Raw genomic sequence first — 18,134 nt, forward strand, 5'->3', positions numbered from 1 at the left:
TAAAGGCAGAATAAAGCCTGGAGCAGGCTAAGTAGTGTCAGAAACATCCCTTGCTCAGCATCTTACTGATTGGCCCCTAACTGGAAGCTTAGCTGGGTGGCTCAGGAGAGAAGTGAACCTGAGCAACATAAGGGGGATACAGCCAGTGCCTCTACCACGTCACAGATAACACAGGCCTCTGGAGATAACTTCATTTGACTGTTTTTTTCTGGGAAAACACTAAAGTATCCTGCCTGCTAGAAAAAGGTGAACTATTGAACCCATAGGAGCTACCATGTCGCTGCTGACAAACTCCAACTCAGCTGCAGGACCCTTATCTTCTAGCACAAAAAGTCACCTCGAAGAGAAGTTCTGCAGACACTTTGGTGCAGCTCTTCCTAGGGTGACTGCTGAGAGCACTGTCTAGGGCAGGGACAATCCTCTCAGTAGGGAGGGACTAAATCTTGCAGCACTGAGCCCTACACACAAGCAGCAACCACGAAAGAAGCTGTGAATGCTCCATCCCTGGCAGTGTTCAAGGACAGAGACTTGGGCAATACGGTCTGGTGTGAGTCATCCCTGCCCATGGCAGGGGGTTGGAACTGGATGATCTTAAGGTCCTTTCCAACCCAAACAATTCTATGATTCTATGCTTTCTGCAGGGTCCATGCTACAGAAACACCTTCCAGCCCCTCAGATTGCTTTCTTGTACAACTCCATTTGCACTTGCTGAGAGAACAGCTGGAGCAGGAGTGGTGAGAAGAGAGGAGAGGGTAGGACAAGTTATGCAAGGTCACAGCTATGAATCTGCATCAGAATAACTGTCCCTGTGCAGGGTACCAAGCAGTCTGGAAGAAGAAGAATCCAACCAAGCTGCCATGGAAATCCCATCCATCCTACCCTCTCTAACCAGTGACCAAGACAGAAGCAAAACCCTCTCCAGTTCATCGCGGGACAGGGAGAATTCAGGAAAAGCTCATTCCAAAAAGGACAAAGTTGGGAAATGCTGTTAGGCTCAGGAGCTTTCCACTCCAAAGAACAACTGTCCCTTTCATTGAAGCTTATTTCCACTTGATTTTATGCCTAAAAGCTGTGCTTCTGTATCTGCTTGTGTGCAGACTGTCCTAAATTGGCTGCATATAAATACGTTTATTTGAGCACCCAAGTGTGTGTGGAGGGAAGTGTGTACATATGTACAGACAGGTTCAATCCCTTGCTCTTCCAACCCTGTCCCCACATTTTGAAAGAAGGCTGGAACATCTGGAGTGAGCAAGAAAGGGAAAAGTCCCTACAGTGGAAGTCCAACAAAGTGCCTACACAGTAAGGCTGTACAGTGGAAGACAGCCAGATGGCCCGTTTGCAGCACAGTCTAACTTGTTTGCTTGCTGGAAAGCATTTTCTGTCCTAGTCTATTTTAATTGAGTCCCATCTGCAGTTTCTCCCGTGGCCTTTGCTTGTTCCAGACCATGTTAATTACCCTTGTTGCCATTAAATTGATTTTCATCACCCTTAATCCTGCTGTTGTCTTTTGGATGGGGCGGACGGGTCATTCTGAGCTTCCTTGTTTCTCAGTTTTGGAAGACCTTTAATACACTTACATATTGTCCCTGGCAGCTAGGAAAATGCCACTCATTGCCTAGAAGATATGCCTGGGCATAAAGTATATCCAAAGACAATATTTCCTTTAAAATTGTGGGTGTAAAGAGGCTCCTGAACAACAGTTAAAAGCAGCACTACTCATTCAGCCTTGGATTCACTCCTCAGCTGGCTTTCCATCCCCGGTTTGTTCCCCATCAGGAAACAAACCTTATTTTCTCTAAGGCACATGGTCATCTCATCCAGGCTGATTTCAGCACTATGATTTCAGGCACCAGCACTGGGGACCAAGGGTTTGATGGCATCTGAGGAGACATCATCACCAGCAGGGACATCTAAGCACCGCGTCCCATGCCCTTGCAGGCTTTGGAGTGAAGTGATGGTTTCTCCTCTCCTGTGTAAAACTACAGACCGTTCCTGTATGATCTCTACAAACAAACACTTTATTGTCCCTCTGCATGTTCCCAGCCTCTGTGCAGGACTGAGAGCTTTTCTGTTAAAAAACTCAGCCTGGTCCAGGAAATGGGAGGGAAGGAAAAGGAGGGGGGGAAATGGGGGAGGGGGGGGTTGGGGGGTGGGCAAAACCAGTTTTATTTTTTCTTCTTTTTTTAAATAAGGCAAACGTTGGAACTGAAATATGGCAATAAATGAGCTCCTGTGATTTTTCATGTTTTTTCAGCTGTAAAGAAAATAGGAGAAATATTCCATTCTGTCTGGCTTCCAAACCATTCTGAGAGTAAGGTCTTTATGTACAGAGCAGCTTGGATGCTGCTCCCGCCTGCTCTGTTACTGAAACCATCCCTGCAACAATAAAGTCCTTTTTTCCCCAATCAGAAAGACTCATGGCAGTAACTGCTCAGATATTTTGTCATCAGGGGATGTAGTCCTTCACATGCTGACAGTCCTGCAGCATCGCCTGCCTGGATGGCTACAGGACATGGTGAACTGATGGAACTAAGCATCCTTAGTGAATGAGGCACAAAACAGAGAGCATTTATTCAAGACTGGGAGTAATGTCAGGTTTCAGCTCAGGCGTCAGCTGGCTCCTGTCCTCAAGCACCGCTTGCTACTGCAGGCATGAATATGATCAGACACAGCTCTGCTAAGGCCCCTTGGTGATGGTTATCAGTGTGTCCCACAGCCATAATGGTGGTCCAGAGCTCCTCTCTGTCCTCCTCCACAAAGAACCCAAGCTGACTGGACCTGGTTCTCTGCCACACCATTTTCAGTCTTTATGACTTTTCTTTCAGTGAAAGAGTTGCAGTCTATTATAATTTGACTTCATCTAATTGTACTGAACATACAGCACAGGAAAAGCTGAAACACCCAAGCATGTACGAACATGCTCTCAATAAGCAAGATGCCACAGGAAATCTTAGCAAAACTATAGTAATATTCTAGGTTCAGTTAGTGATCCAAGCTCAGATATATGGTCTGGAATAAATGTCCCACTGAACACAACAAGCTTTATAAGCATTTATCTGTTTTCTGATATCTACCACATCACTCTCTCATTCTCCCCTGATTTACACTGGTTTTACATTAAAGCTCCATTGACTTCAGCAGCATTTCTCTCCTTTCTTTCTTTTTTCCCTCTGAGGTATCAGAAGCAAGCTAAACACACAGGCTCCAGAACAGCAGAAACCCATACCAGTGCTCACCCCAAAACTAGCTCTTTTGCAGGAAACCCAGAACTGCCTGTTCACTACAACATACACCAGTAATTTTCCTACCCTTCAAGGACAGAGAAGTTGCAAAATGCCCATTATGGCAAGCAGATGACAGCCGGAGCCTTTCATGGAAGGTATGGGATCAGCACCAAACCCTGAGCTGCCATGGCTCTGAGCATCTGCTCAATATGGATAGCGAAAGCCACATTCAAACACCTCCTAGAGCCTCTGAATTCAAGGGAACAATGAACCTTTGAGTCTAGCTGAAGCTCACACTCAAAATCCTCTCTACTCCAAGGGGAGAAAAAGAAACTTCTGAAGAGCAATTCGTCTCCTTATGAAATAGATGTCTCAGTGGTTCAGCTCTTTCTCTGTTGGCTAGTAAGAAATCCTGGACCACTGCCAGACATGCAACTTTTAGAGATGGGAGGTGATCATGCACTTCATAAAGCCTCCTTACACCCCATGTTTTTATGCACAACAGTCAGGTTTAATTGGGTTCTGTCCTTTCAGTTAGGATAGGAAAGAAGAGTTTAACCTGCAGAGAAGCAATGGAACTTGGAAATCCCTTTCCTCCAGGATATGCTGTCTCTGGAAATGACTGTCATCCATGACCCTTCTTTGGTAACAAGGCGAACAATTGGAGGCAGGTAAACAATTATATTCCAGGGAAAGAAAGTTACAACCCACATTTGTTTCCTGGAGCTGTTGTCAGCCTTAAGCAAAGCTCCCCTAGACAGAGAGAGAAAGCCCACCAGAACACAAAAGAGAAACCAGGTCCTCCCTGGATAAGTGGGAAGATGGCAGCTTGGGCCATGATCCAAGGAAGCCAAGAACAAGCCTTTGAAGGGCTTTTTCTATTCAAGTTCACTGAACCACTATAGAACCACTGAGAAATAGGGAAAGCTCTTGTTTCTGCACACCTAGGATCCAAGCTACCCAAGACCAGGACAGAGCAGTAGAAAGAAAACCCTGAGAGACCTGGAAACCCCTCCTTTCATTAACATGGTAGAACCTCTCTAGATCACCACATAACTACCTTCTTCATCAGCTAAACAGGCAGGTAGGTCCTCTGCAGATGGGTAAAGCTCAGCTGACTGGCAGTGGCTCTTGCCCCTGTTGGGAATGGCCCATTACTCTGCTGGGGTATGTGAAGGATGCCCAGGCTGCACTGGGGACTTTCCCTGGTGCAGGATGTGACTTTTCACTTGTGCAAGGAACCAGCTTTAAAAATGAAAAACATCCCCCTCTGGCTACAGAATAAGATGCAAACATGACTAGAGAGAAGCACTGAGCAGGCAGAAGATGCATGGACATCTTCAGCCTTGCTTCCCTTCTGCTCTGACACAGCTCAGCCCTCCAGAAACCCTTTGAAAGCATGTTTTAATACAGAATCCATAGGCACAGAGACATAAGCCTTCACTGACATTGCTAGTTGCTGCCCACATCATCTGTTAATACTCTGCTACCCAAAAGTTGCCTTGGATGCAATATATATGCTCCTAAGAAACGTGGTGTCAAAGTCCATCTGACAAGTCACTGAAAGGGACTAGAAGACACAGCACGAAGCTGGTCCTTGTCAGCTTCACAGTGGTAAAGAGTTTTCCTCTTCCTGTGCTCCAGGTAGACAGAAAACATCATGCTGGCTTGGGAAGTCAACAAACTTAAGAAGATTCAAGGGGAGAGCCACAAGACCATGTGCATGGCTAAAGGGTAATAACTGCATATTTAGGTCATGCTAATGACATGTAGTGTGACCACATTTCTGGTTGGTGTTAGTCATGTGTAGTTTTGAGCATAACCTTGGTTTGCATTCATGTCCCTTCATGTGGATCAGCAACCCTTCAAAGATATGAAGCCTGCAGCAACCTCTTGCTAAGGACATCTACTCATGTCCTCCACACACCATGCTGCACCATGATCTCTGGTGGGGCTGTCCATGCTGGGAGTACACACACCTGGTAATACTGAATGTCCTCATACTGTCACAGCTTCGACACAAAAGGTAAGTGAGCAATCACATCCTATCTGCCCTTTTTATTACCAAGTATAAACATTCTCTGGTGCTTCACAGCAGTAGAAGCAACCTTCCATCCAACCTGGAGGAAGAGTTTCCAGCTTCATCACAGTTTCAGTATCTGCCTCTTTTTCTCCCCATTTTCTCCCTCCAAAGTTGGCACCTAAAAGTTTTCTCTGCATTAATTCCAGACATTGTGTAAACACTGTGCTTAGATTTACTCAAATGAGGCTGTTTCAGCCCCAGCTTTCCTCCCGAGTAGATTTCCTGTCTCATAAATTCAAGACATACACAGTTTAGCTTTGCTAGGAAGGTGGAATCCTGACTCCATCCTCCCTTTGGGGTGACCTGGAAGGGCAAATGGCATGGGAGAGGGCCTGGGGCTTTCTGGCTACTGGCTGGAAAGGGGAGAGACATCCTACCATGTGCTATTCAGGAGGTAGCTCCAGTGGTCCAAGCAAGTGTTACTACTTGCCACAATCTGCAAGATTTGAAATCTACCAAACTCTTAGCACTTTTTTACCCCATTTTTAACCCCAAAAGATAGAGAACCATCTTTTCCTACAGAGCACATCACTGGCATTTTCAGTGGAGCAGCAAAGAATTACTGATTCTGTCTCCAGGAGCTCAAACTGTTTGTGACTCCTCAGGCACATCAAACTTTCACGTGCACCTCTTGCAAAGGCAAGAAAAGAGAGTCTCCTAGGAGCAAAAGAGCTTTTCTTCTCAAGCCTCTGCTCACTAGGACTTCATATTACCATCAGTGTGAACCCCCCACCATAATGCAAGTGTGGATTTTGACGCTGCTGCTGAAGGATCTCACATACTCTGGTGTCTGAAGAAGGGGTCTGTACCAAAACAGAGTAGGTTTTCAAAGATGTCTGCTGTCTGGGACTGATATAATGAACCTCAATTTTGGAGGCACTGGCCTGGCTTTGCCTTCCAGTTTACAGAGACGGCACACGGTATAAAGAGGCCACAGACTTCATATTCAGACTATAATGAGGGTTTGGCTGTGTTGAGGAAGACTCTCCTACTTCTCAGTTTCCTCTGCCAGCAAACCCCTGACAACTAGACTGAGCACAAACCAGCCATGGCAGCTTGTACCAATCTGGGAGACTGAATGGTACAGGAAGGATTAAGAGAGAGAAGCAGCTTTTCACTCCCATCTCTGGTTCTAGGAAAACTTAATCAATGCCTTGGCATTGCACCCCCTGAAGCCACCTGGCGCAGACCAGCACGGGAATGGTTTGTTGTCTCCTCTCATTTCCTCCTAGAGCAGCTCTCCCAGCCCATTTTGTCCCCCTTGACAGCTTTAGCAGTGGTGGAAGATTACATGGACCATGGACATTGTGCTCCCCTCACCTCCCTTCCAGGGACCAGCCCTTGCAGAAGGCAGGTGCTGAGCAGGGGCAGTGTCTATGTCTATCAGTACAAACCAGGGGCTTTCCTGTGTATGGAGGGCTTAAGGCCCTGTTAAAGCCTCATCAGCTCTCTCTTCTTCCAGGCTTTTCCTTTATATTCATCCCCAGTCACACACACACACCCCCCTGCCTCCAGCCAGCACCATCTCCCAGCACCCAGTAGCTCTATATCCCTGCACAATTCCTTCCTTTTTTACATGCTCAAACTGTTCATGTACCAGGAGACTGTTCTGGCACACAGGACACTCTCCCCTCTTCGCCAAGACACACAGTGTGTATTTAACTCAATTTAACAGACTCAGTCAATAAGTTCCCTGTTTATTTTAATGTTGCTCCATTCCTTTAGGGGAACTGAGGTACCTCAAAGCACAGTCAACTGCCCTGTCCTGCACCAGTTATTCCAAGGGGATTTTGCCATGCTGGGAGCACTGAGAGATGCTCAGCTCTCCTTGCTAGGAGCAGTCCCATTGAGTATGGGCATTCATCCACTGCTCCTATTCACTTGTCAAGTCACTTTATCTGAACAGTAACTCCTGCCTGTGGTTCAGCCTGTTCTTTTCTTCTTGGGAAGAAACCAACAGGGACTCAAGGCAGAAAATAAATCTCTCTTGTTTTTTTCTACTATAGCGATGCTTTTGCTGTACAAGCCAAATTGTACAGCAGAAAACAACACATGACAAGAAAGAAGATAACGACAAAGTAGTTCACAGACATACAAGTTTGTTTTGGGTTTGCCACAGAGAAAAGACCATCCATCAGAGACCTCAAAAGCTTTGAGTCCTACTTTATGAGACTGGCAGGGAGCTGGAGGGAAGGAGCAAGGAGATGGAAAAGTTGCCTAGGAAATTGTTCTCTTCTAGCCACTGGCCCCTCCATGAAGGTGGATGTTGGTCTCTGGGTGATGTATTCATCCACCCGGCAGAAAACAGAATGAGACCCCTCTGCATAGGAAAGGCAATAAGTGACAGAAGCATTTTAGCTCCCTGGCCAAAACGTCCATTTTAGGTTAGGGCAAAGCTTGCCTCAGAAAAGCCTTCAAGCAAACACTTTCTGAAACAAGCAGCAAAAGTTAAAGGATAAATTTCCAAGCATCAGACCCATTCTTCAGTCTAAAATTCAATCACAGCCTTTCGCCTTTTCCCAAAGGAGATCTCAGTGGTTCACAAAACTCTGCCCTAACTGAAAGGTCTGTTCCCGTCAAACACAGTGAAACTGGCCTGGAGAGAAACACTGCACTTGAGAAACAGCCAAACTCTTTGACCTGAATGGATGTCACATAGATAGAAAGCTTTCTGTCTGCATATGCATGAATTTATAAATGGGCTTAGGTACTGAAGGAACTGTGATGTGACATTGAAAGAGAGAACAAGACTGAGACAATTAGCCTCACCAAAATTAGTTTGAGTCTAGGGTCAATGAATGCATATCAATAATCTTTTCTTTACAGCCCAGATCTCAGGGCTCCACTGAATAACCCCAGCACAGGCAGAAAGCAGTCCCTGCCTTAGAGGTCTTCCAATCTAGAAAGTATGCTGCTGACCAAACCTAGAGAGCCCAAATGTGAATCTGGGGAGACCACAAGAATCCTGCACAAAAGCAATGCCCTTACATGAAATATAAAATCATTCTGTGATGTATAGACTGTGAAGGGAAAGAAATTTAACCTTGATATAAGCCACAGACGTTTGGAAAGCTACTGCTAAGCTCCAATCTACAGTTTGCTAAGCAAAGTCAATCAGTCATACCTTCAGAAAGAGAAAGCAAGGTATGGAGGAAACCAAACCAGTAATTACATAGGAATACAAAGTTTTCTGAGAGGCAAATACATTCCTGTGTATGAGATGTGGTTGAGGGAGAGTGCCAAAACATTGCCCAGTGTTTGGTGAAGAGCTCTGTAAGGGCAGCAGAAAATGTTGTTTTTCCAGAGGTACGTGGAAAAGCTTAAACCAAGAGCGCCCACATTTCAGAGAACAGAAAGGCACCAACACAGATCCCCTTGTAGGTAAAATAACTGCCTCACAAAGTGTTTCAAACCTGCAAACACGCTCCAGCACTGGATGGAGGAGATGCGGGCTTTAAAATGGATCCTGGAGCACCCTACGCTGCTATTTTAACTCAGACACACAACATTAGCAAGTGAAACTGTATAAGAGTAAAATCAGTTTTATACTATTGGCATAAAAGACCAATTCAAAGGCAAGTAATAATTATGATCTATTTTAACCAAACTGTCTTGTAATTCTTCCAATAAGGTGGGCAGGTAAATCATCTGGTGGCCAGGTCCAGTTACCACTGGAATCAATGGAAAAGGTGCCATTTACCTCTAAGGTTAGGAGCATTAAGCCCAAGTTCTAGTATTAAAACTTGGTCTAGACAAGTAGCTGCTTGCAAGTCCCCAACAGACAGCAGGGAGAGCTCTCAAAAGGAAGTCTAAATCTCCACAAATCTGTACAGAGCACTCTGCTTTCAGACAGCAGAATTAATTGCATAAGACACCATAGCAAGGAAAATCCTGATTGGCTTTTACACACCGTATGAGAACTGCATCTGACCATACATAACATTAGGGCATTGTCTCAGAATTGTGGTAATTCCATAGCTGCAACTAAAAAATCCTATCACAACATTAATGCACATTGATCCACACTATCTAAATAAACAACAGGAGTGATGTTCAGGAAAACTATTTGGCAGCTAAATGCTCAAAACAAGCATTCTGTAGCATTTAGAATGAGCATTTTTGCAAACATGGTTGAATGTGTCATGCTTTAAGCTAATGATTTTTGGCGGAAGTATGGTGGGAAGGTGAGGGGCTACAACTGATGCTTGTTCTGGCCATAAGGATTGGTCCATGCAGAGACCAGGTTTGCCCAGCCAGTGCCTAGGGCCTCTCAAGTGTGCAGCATTAGGGACATTAAAAAGCCACGTTGGACATATGGCTGTGCTCATAGTGCTTGGTCTCTGAAAGACTCAATGCAAGCTCCTTCCTACTGTAAGGATGTAGCAAAAGAGAAAGTATAAGCAAGTATTTTGGAGAGAAAGAGAAACAAGCCTCACTGATCATAAACAAACCTAACAGATGGCTTCTTAAATGAGTTTAGGAGATCTTGAATACAAGTTTGGAGACAACAGCAAAAGATACAGCGCGCTCTCGTGAGATGCTGTGGGATCTCCGAGAATGTCAAGGTTGTTCAGTAAAGCTCTGGTAGCCTGCGAGCGGCCCATGGTGTTTCAGAAGTTAAAGATGGAAATGGAGTGAGGCACCTTATGGAATTTACAGAAGTGCTTCTCTGTCTTTGGGCTCCTGCAAAACATGGATTTGAGTCCTTAAAACAACTTCTGGGAAAGGACATAATTGTGTAAGGGAGACAAATGCAATCATCCATCTGACAGTCTAATGGCCCCGATACCCAATCAGCTTCAAAATATTATTGTTTAGTTACACCAACAGCACAGATGAGAGAGACACCTCTAATGAACAAGGTACTGCAGATCCACAGGAAAAATCAGCCCTATTTGGAGAACAGGAAGCAATCCAGTCAAAGAATAGGAGAAATTGGAAACAAACTGTGCCAAGACTGACAAGAAGGTGCCAACCAATGTATTTGAGTGCCTTTGCTTTCACCAATACACACAATGGAAGCATGAGCAAAGCTTCAGCATTACTCTGAGACTGCAGGATGAGAAAGCTGTTTCCATTTTAAGCGTGATCTCTTAACCTTCTCGTCTTTGATGCTAGACTGTGATTCTGAAGCTGCCAAAACACCCCCTCTCCAACAGCACATGAACAGATGAGCTGCCACAGAGGATGCAGGGGGAGCGGAGGACCTTAGCACCTCAGAAAGAAAGGGCTGAGCACAACATTCATAAAGCACATAGATTTATGTTGGTTTGATGTGTTTATTCAAAGCAGGAGGCCAGTGGAAAGCGTATGGAACTGGCCAAAGCAAGAGCTGAAGTGACGCAGTCTGCGTGGATTGAAAAGATGGAAAAGGGGCTAAAGCACCTCTGTTTTCCAGTGCTCTCAGCTGATCTTAGAGATACCACGTCTGCCTACAGACCTTAACTAAAAGAGACTATCAGGTAGGGGTAGCAGAAGAAAGGGCAGAAACTCCCACCTCTTTGAAACGAGGTCTCAAGGGAAAAAGTCAGTTTCCCATAGTAAGCACCATGCTGCGGCAGTGTGATATCCAGCACAGCTCACCTGCGAACTTATCTCACTTCTCAGGAAGGTTTTGTAGCCCACGCTGAACTCAGTGCTCTATGGTCAGAGTGGTGATGGTGCCTGGAGTAGCTAAGCCAAAGTTACTTTGGGTACGTTAGTGAGAGCTGGAAGAACAGCACTGAAAATCAAATAAACAATGGAGAACATGGCTGACTGAGATCTTTGTGCTATAATCCACGCATGCTTGCCTGGATACAGCAAGAGAATGGCTCAAACCAGCATTCACATACTTTAGAAAGATATAAAGGAACTTATGCATGCCCATTGGTGTACCAATGGGAATAATTCTGCAGGTGAAATGGGTACAACACAGCATAGAGCTGTAGTCTCAGGGATGTGCTGAGGTTGGTCTGAAGCATTTCAAAATGCTGGGCAGATTCAAAGCTAAACAGTAAAAGCAATGAAGATGCCTCTGTTCTCTGCTAAACATGACTCAACATTATTGATGTGCTGGATCATCTCATGATGTCCTGTAAGAGGCAGGAAAGCATATGCTGAGACTGCTGTTAGCAGAGGTGATCTCTGCCGTTAGCTAGCATCAAGTGGGGTTTTTTGGAGGCAGACAGCAGGGAATCTGGGAATAGTGAAGGGACAAGGATTTTGCCCTGTCTCTGGCAAAGCAGATCCTGATCTTAACAGACACCATAAAGAATCTAGATCCCATGGGCTAGCTGGCTAAGCAAAGGGGTGACCAGCTTTCCTGCTGACACACAGGGATGGTTGTAGGATAACTCCAGCTCTGTGGTTTCTGACCACCCTGGGTTTTGATAGGAGACCCAAGTAACAGTGCCAGAGGGCTGAGCTGGTAGCCCAATATCCCTCAATGCACAGCTCTGCTGTATTATCTAATGCCACTGTAGTAAGCAGTATTAGCAGACTAAGTACCCTGCAGTCTGACAGTATCACTTACATATCATTTACTACAAGGCAGCGGGCTATTATTTATACAATAAGTGCTATACATAACAGCAGGGTAACAGTTAGAGGCCAAATACTACAGAGGGGAAGGCTGCAATTTGTTCTGTGGTAGCAGGATGCTCTGTGCACTTCAAAGTACTGAGCAGGATTAGGGTGACACTTACATACCAACTACTGCAAGAAGACAGGGTGTTATTTGAACCCCAGACACAATGGCAGGGAAAGAGTATTATTTACAAACCAGACTGAATGCAACAGCAGCAGTGGCTGTAGCTGCATGGTGTAATTTACGTCAGAGGAGAAAACATCATCTGCAGACCAGTTATTACAGAATGGGAGGGTATTCGTTATGGTACAGCACTGAAGAATGACTTTGAAGCTGAGTGCTATAGAGGTACAGGGTATTATTTATACACCAAACACCACAGAAACTATTTTTCTGGGGTAAGGAACAGTGACAGTTCATCATTTATGTGAAAGCCATCCTGTAATTTCCAATATGTGAACTACGTGGTTATCTCAACCTTGAAGCCGTGGTGCAGATGATGTAACGTTAATTACACTTAGATCTACAGATGCTGTGCCACAGGACCCCTAAGCAAGAGTACTCTTCTGAAGTCAATAGATATGTGCCAGCAAAACTGCTGGATATGCCCCTGCCCTGTACAAAGCCTGCAGTGCCTGGGGATTTCCAGGGTTGTGGAGAGTGTTTATCCCTGACCCTGTGCAGGATCCCAGCAGGAGAAGCAGGGTTTTGCTGCGGATTACAGGCTATTCAATCACCAGCACGGGGGCTGGAGGTGTGAATGATGGATGGGAGCTCCAGCTGGAAGGGATCAGCACCGTCATTTTCACCTGCTTATCAGCTTCTGACCTCTGCATTCCCTTTATACACCTTTTCCTCCATCCAGTCTTCGATCTGACCTCAGTCAGATGTTCATTGGTTATTTCTTGTTGGTTTTCCCTATGGTTTTATATTTCAACCCTGTCAAATTATTCCTACTTACATTTCTCACCCATTAAGGCAAATCTGTATCTCCTGCAGCCTTCACAGACAATTCCTTCTGTCCTTCAGGGGCTTTCTACACTGCTGATAAAGAAGTGCCCAAGTCCTCTACCGAGTGCTAAGCAAGGGCATTGGAGAAGCCAAAGGCACATGGAAACTGCCAGACCAGATGAAACCAATGGTGTGTTCAGGCCAGGATCCTGTCTTGGACAAGACCTCTATCACCAGCTTCAGAGCAAAGTTCTCATCATCAAAAAATAGGGAATAAATTGCTGAGGAGGAAGTTTCTTTTAACACTAGGCATTTAGTGGTTACCTTATGCCTCGAAGCATGAGTATTTACATTCCATATTCTCCCGCTAATGTAAGCTAGGTTTATTGGGCATGGCTTAATAGACAGCTTTACTCCTCTCAGGCCTAACCGATGAGCGCTACCCTGCCAAGGAGACATTTCCTGCCTGATCACTTCATCCCTATGATAAGACATGGTTTCTCTTGCAGATGCCCTTTTGTCTTGTGTTGCCTGATATGGCCTCTGTTGAAGCAAGTGCCTTTCCTCGTATTCAAGATTCATCCAGTGCCTCACTGTCATAGCAAGTACCTTTACCAGGTTAACCCACACAGACCTGCCTCTCCTGGGACATCTCATCACCCAAGTTCTTCACACCAATCAATGCTTATTTCCATCGTAAGCCTCCACACTCTCAGGACACAGTGGCAACCTGGGGGGAACCGAGAAGCAGGGTAGGATGCTTCACCTGAGTTAATTCTGCCAAAGTTCCCTGTACTTCAACCAACTCATGTTGCACTGGGCTGGGTAGAAAAGCCATGAGCTGCCATGCCTTGGTTGATGAAGAGCAATGACAATTGTGAACACCCACAAGATTATGCTTGTCAGAGGGTCCTCCACATCTCTGCTTTCATCTCTTGCTCCCTTCTCAGCAGAGTCCTTATTGTGGCCTCTGCTCTGTCCTCCCCTCCAGCTCCTAAGCACAGCCAGGTTTCCTCCTCAGCCAGCCTCACAGGCAAAGTCAGCTCCCAGGCTACTTCCACGGAGCTTAAGCAGCAGGAGCCTGATGGCTTCTGGACTTAGTTGCTCAACTTGCATCATCTCCCTTGTCCTCGCTTGGTCACAGGGGCTGTGACACAGTTCCAGCTGCCTCCATCAATGGGTTGAAGCCATCAGGAGCATTAGATCACTGAAGCCGATTGCACAGTGGTTGAGCTTGCAAAGCAAGGGAAGGAAATTGGAGCAAGGCATTCCATAGGCTGCTACTTAGCACCTTGGGGCATTTCAACAGCTAAAACACTTGGAGGCTCTTGGGGTACCCAAGCCAGACGATTTTGGTATTCCTCACCCTCCCCTCCACCTTCTGCTCTGTATGGAGCAACATCAGGGAGGGTGAACATCATGCAAAAGAGAAATGGAAATTTCCCTTAAAAAGGGTAAACCCAACAAAAAGCACAGGGAATTAAAAAAAAAAATAAATAAATCTCAGCGTCCCAAAAAAGGCTGCGCGGGGAGCACGACAAACCCCTGCCTATTCATCAGCCCAACAAAAAGCTTCTTTAGATTTATACTGTGAGCCCATTGAGAGGGAGGGGAGGCAGCGCTCACACACCCGCCCTTGTGCACACAGGCAGAGCCCGCAGACCTGCCCCGCGCACACAGGCTGAGCTGTTCTGCCCTCTCACAAGGAAGCACTGAGTTTTTAAAAGTAAACTGTAAGGTTTCCGTTGTTGCACTGGGCTCAAGGGTTTCTTAGGGTGGTTTTTTTTAAGCCTATAACAGCTCCCTCTCTTTGCTGTGTCTCTTCTCTTTCACTCTTTAAACAGCCCCGGCTGCTCTGGGCTGCGCGGCAGCCGTCGAGCGCTGGCTCCGTATGTGGTCCAGCCCCGCTATGAACACGGCTTTTGTTGCTGCTGCTGGGAAGCTGCCTGAGAGCGGCACACACAGCCCGGCTTGTTTCACACGTGGAGGCTGCAGCGGGATCGAGGGGGTGGAAAGGAGGAGGAGGAGGAGGAGGAGGAAGAGAGCAGCTTGGGGAAAGCTGTCCTGTGGTGAAGCAGACGTCCCACTACTGGCGAGGGAAAGGGGGATGCGAGGAGACAGAGAAGGGTGGAAAAGATGTCTCAGGCAGCTAAGAAAGGTCCCGTTGATTTTTACAGAGGGACCAGTTGGCCCTACACCAGCTCACTGTAAGTCAGGCAATGAAGTCACTGGATGTGAGCAACTTATGTCTGCCCCAGAGAGAGGAAAGGAGAGAAAATACCAATAATGGAGTGGATTTTGGAAGCCCCATGGTTTCTGACTATCATCTGCATCCCTGGGTGATACCAGAGCATTGAAGGACAATCTGGTCTCTCTTTTCATTTACACATTCATTCATTCATTTCTGCCTTTTAAGTGATACCATTCATCCTCTTCTCCTCTAAACCCCTTAGTGTTCCTCACTAATTAAGTAGTATTTTACAGTGATGAGCTGCTATTTGCTCTGGCATCTCTAAGTCTGTGGAGCTTCATTTAATGTGCTCTTTTCCTTAGTAGGTTTTTCCCCTCTGTTTCTTTCACTCCTCAATTTCCTATCTTGTTGGCTCTCTTTGCCCATCCATCCTCCAGCCCTTGCGCTGCTGTCAAACCCTGCTACTGTAAACGGAGGCGATTATAGGAAACATTAAACAGCATTTCAAGTGGAACAGATGGAGTTTTTCCCCCTCTAGACCATACAGGCTGCTGAGAGCCCTCAGCCAGGACAGGTACATCTCCAGCCCTCACCTCTTACCCAGCCACGGTGGGAGGTGATGCCTTCCCCTTTCTATACCAACAGCAACATGAAACATCTCAGAAAGGGGCAACATGTCCCCTTTAACTTATCAGGTGGATGCAGTCTCTTGAAACCAGCAGGAAAATATAACGTCAAACAACCAAAGCAAAGAAACAAGTAGTTCAGCTTCCAAAAACACATGGGATCTGAAAAACCACCCTACTCAGCCCCTGAACCTCAGCCCCTCTGCCCGTCCAGCATCCTGAGCTTATAGAAGAAAACCAAAGTAGTGAGGAATGCTAAAAAATTCTGCTCTCCCAACTATTCTGCTGTGGGATGTTCCCCCCCTTTCCACATCTGGCAAAGTTATTTTAGAAAGCTAGGAAAGCTTTTCAGACTGAAGTTTTTTTGGCCAGACCGTTCAAAAGGGAAAGGTTAGAATGCATCGCTTTCTGCTACGTGTCGAGGGCTATTTGGAACGAGGTTTAAACGAAAAGTCTTAAAAGTAGTAGATTAATGGAACAATGAAATTTCTGGTAAAGATTCCCAAAATCACAGCCTTTTTTGCTGTGTCCACTTCTGCAGAAAAGCTCAGCTCCCTGAAAACCACTGCTAAAAATATGCTTCATCTGCAAATAGCTTCGGAAAGAGGGCAGGTACTGAGTAACGCCTGAAGCAGCTAACTGGAACTAACCCAGGGGACTCTGCCAGCCACCAGTCCCTGCCATCCCCATGCAAGGGGAGCGCGGTCAAACCCTCCAGCATCCAGGCTCTTTTCATTCTCTTTTGAACTTCTCAGCCCCTACAGAGCTTAACACCCCTCTAGCTCAGAGATCACCCTATAGCAAAGCAATGGCACTGATCAAAGCAATAACCATCAAAAACCCCACAGCCATTTAGGACACTTGCAACAAGTCATTCGCCTCCTTCCCCAGTGCTCAGAAGCAGGATCAGACACATCACCAGGGCTCGAGCGGGAGCTGAAATCCATCACAAAGAAACACCAGCTGGTTGGAGGGTCTTTCGGGGAGGGATAACCTGGATAATGCTGTCTTTGCTCTCCCACCTCGTGGTTTCGGCTATAGGAATCTCTCAAGCTTATGGCTGGCTTTTCTTCCTTTCCCCAAGCCAACTAACAAACTTGACACACAGTCGTTGCCTCCTACTACCGGTTTGCTCCCTGTAACGGACGGGTTGTTGGTGAGGACCATTGCAGAAGCACTCCAGGCACAGGCTCCCTACTCACAACGTGCTGCTTGTGGAAGGGAAACTCCGTGGAGAAGCGCGGACTCAATCAGTTTACAACTTCGCTCACATTTCCCTCACCAGGGAAACAACCAATCCACTGACTGAGAGCTCGCATCCTCAGAGCACTGAGGAAAGGCACAGGGAAGTTGAGTAAAAAGATACCGAAGGGAGAGGAGGGAGAAAAGTGCAACACCTTACCTTTAACAGTTCAGTGCAGTGCTTCCAGAATCTAAGTCCCATACACCTGGCAGAGAAACGAGGTCTTTTTCAGCATTCAAGAAGGAAAGAGCTTGCCACTTCTTGCTGTTACTGTATGTCTTCTTCACAATCTCCAGATGAGTTTTCCTGCCTTTCTTTTTGTCCTTTCCCTGGTTCCCCAGAAGAAATCAGAATTCCCTGTGTGGTATTTCAGGTCCTTTCAGGCAGTGGCAGCAGCAGCAGGCTCGAAGAGTAAGTACTGTGTGTGAATGGCAAAAAAAGAGAGAGAGGGTTTCAGACCACGTTAGCTGCCACTGGCTGCAAGAGAGACCATCAAACTCCTGTCAGCCTCCTTAGATACCTCTTGAAGAGCTGGCAAACTAAGTGTATTGGATCCTCCTCTGGATTTTAGAGTAAAGGTAGGCAGGCATCCAGGGGGCAGGGGGAAATAGGAGGGCTTATGGACAGAAAAGGAAGCCCAGCCTCTTGGAAAGAGGGGAAAAAAAAAAACCTCAAACCAACCCAAAAAAAGAAAAGAAAAAAAATACAAAAAAAAATAATACTGCAAAAGGAGAAAGCTGAATGGGGAGTGGGGGATTAAATTTAGCCCTCTGGTTTGGAAGCAAACTGCCTGGAGCACCACAAGTGGTTGAGAGAGAAGAAATAGTTTATGTAATAAAAAGAGAACATGGTTTACACAAACTAAAATAAGATGAAGCTAATTAAGGAACCTGAGCGAAGTATGCGTGTGCCTGCAATGCAGTCAATATCACTGCAGTCTGAGCAGAAACACATTTACCAGGAAGCCCGGAGAGAGCAGCAACAGGAAAGTTTAGGAAAGCCTCTTACATGCTTTCAATAGGCGCTACAGCGAAAGAGGCAGGTGATAGTAAGAGAGCTTGATGAAGAGCAAGGGAGGGAATAAAAGGTTGCTCAACATTAAGAAATGGAGAGCATCTGCTGCGTCAATTACTGATAGGTGATATAAAGGCAAGGGAGGGCATTGGGGGTCAATTTGCTTACAAGCTGTTTGAGGAGAAGTACAGAGCTTGCAAGCTCCTGGTAATGGTAGCAACTGAGCGCTCTAAA

The 18,134-nt window shown here is 46.0% G+C and overlaps 1 protein-coding gene across 3 annotated transcripts in view; it reads right to left on the minus strand.

Annotated features, from left to right (window-relative positions):
* ACAN (aggrecan) overlaps window positions 1-17,880 on the minus strand; it is a 48,632-nt gene extending 30,752 nt beyond the window's left edge. For 2 of the 3 annotated variants that reach the window (XM_062630657.1, XM_062630640.1), the window contains exon 1: window positions 17,046-17,880. The gene's annotated coding sequence lies outside the window, so the exon portion shown is untranslated. The remainder of the gene's footprint in view (window positions 1-17,045) is intronic. The other variant, XM_062630649.1, reaches the window with a different exon arrangement.
* Between the last annotated feature and the right edge of the window lie 254 nt (window positions 17,881-18,134).

The sequence above is a fragment of the Pezoporus occidentalis genome, unplaced genomic scaffold, assembly GCF_034315485.1.
Source record: "Pezoporus occidentalis ecotype Australia unplaced genomic scaffold, CSIRO_AGI_Poc_V1 ctg11, whole genome shotgun sequence".
Classification (NCBI taxonomy): domain Eukaryota; kingdom Metazoa; phylum Chordata; class Aves; order Psittaciformes; family Psittacidae; genus Pezoporus; species Pezoporus occidentalis.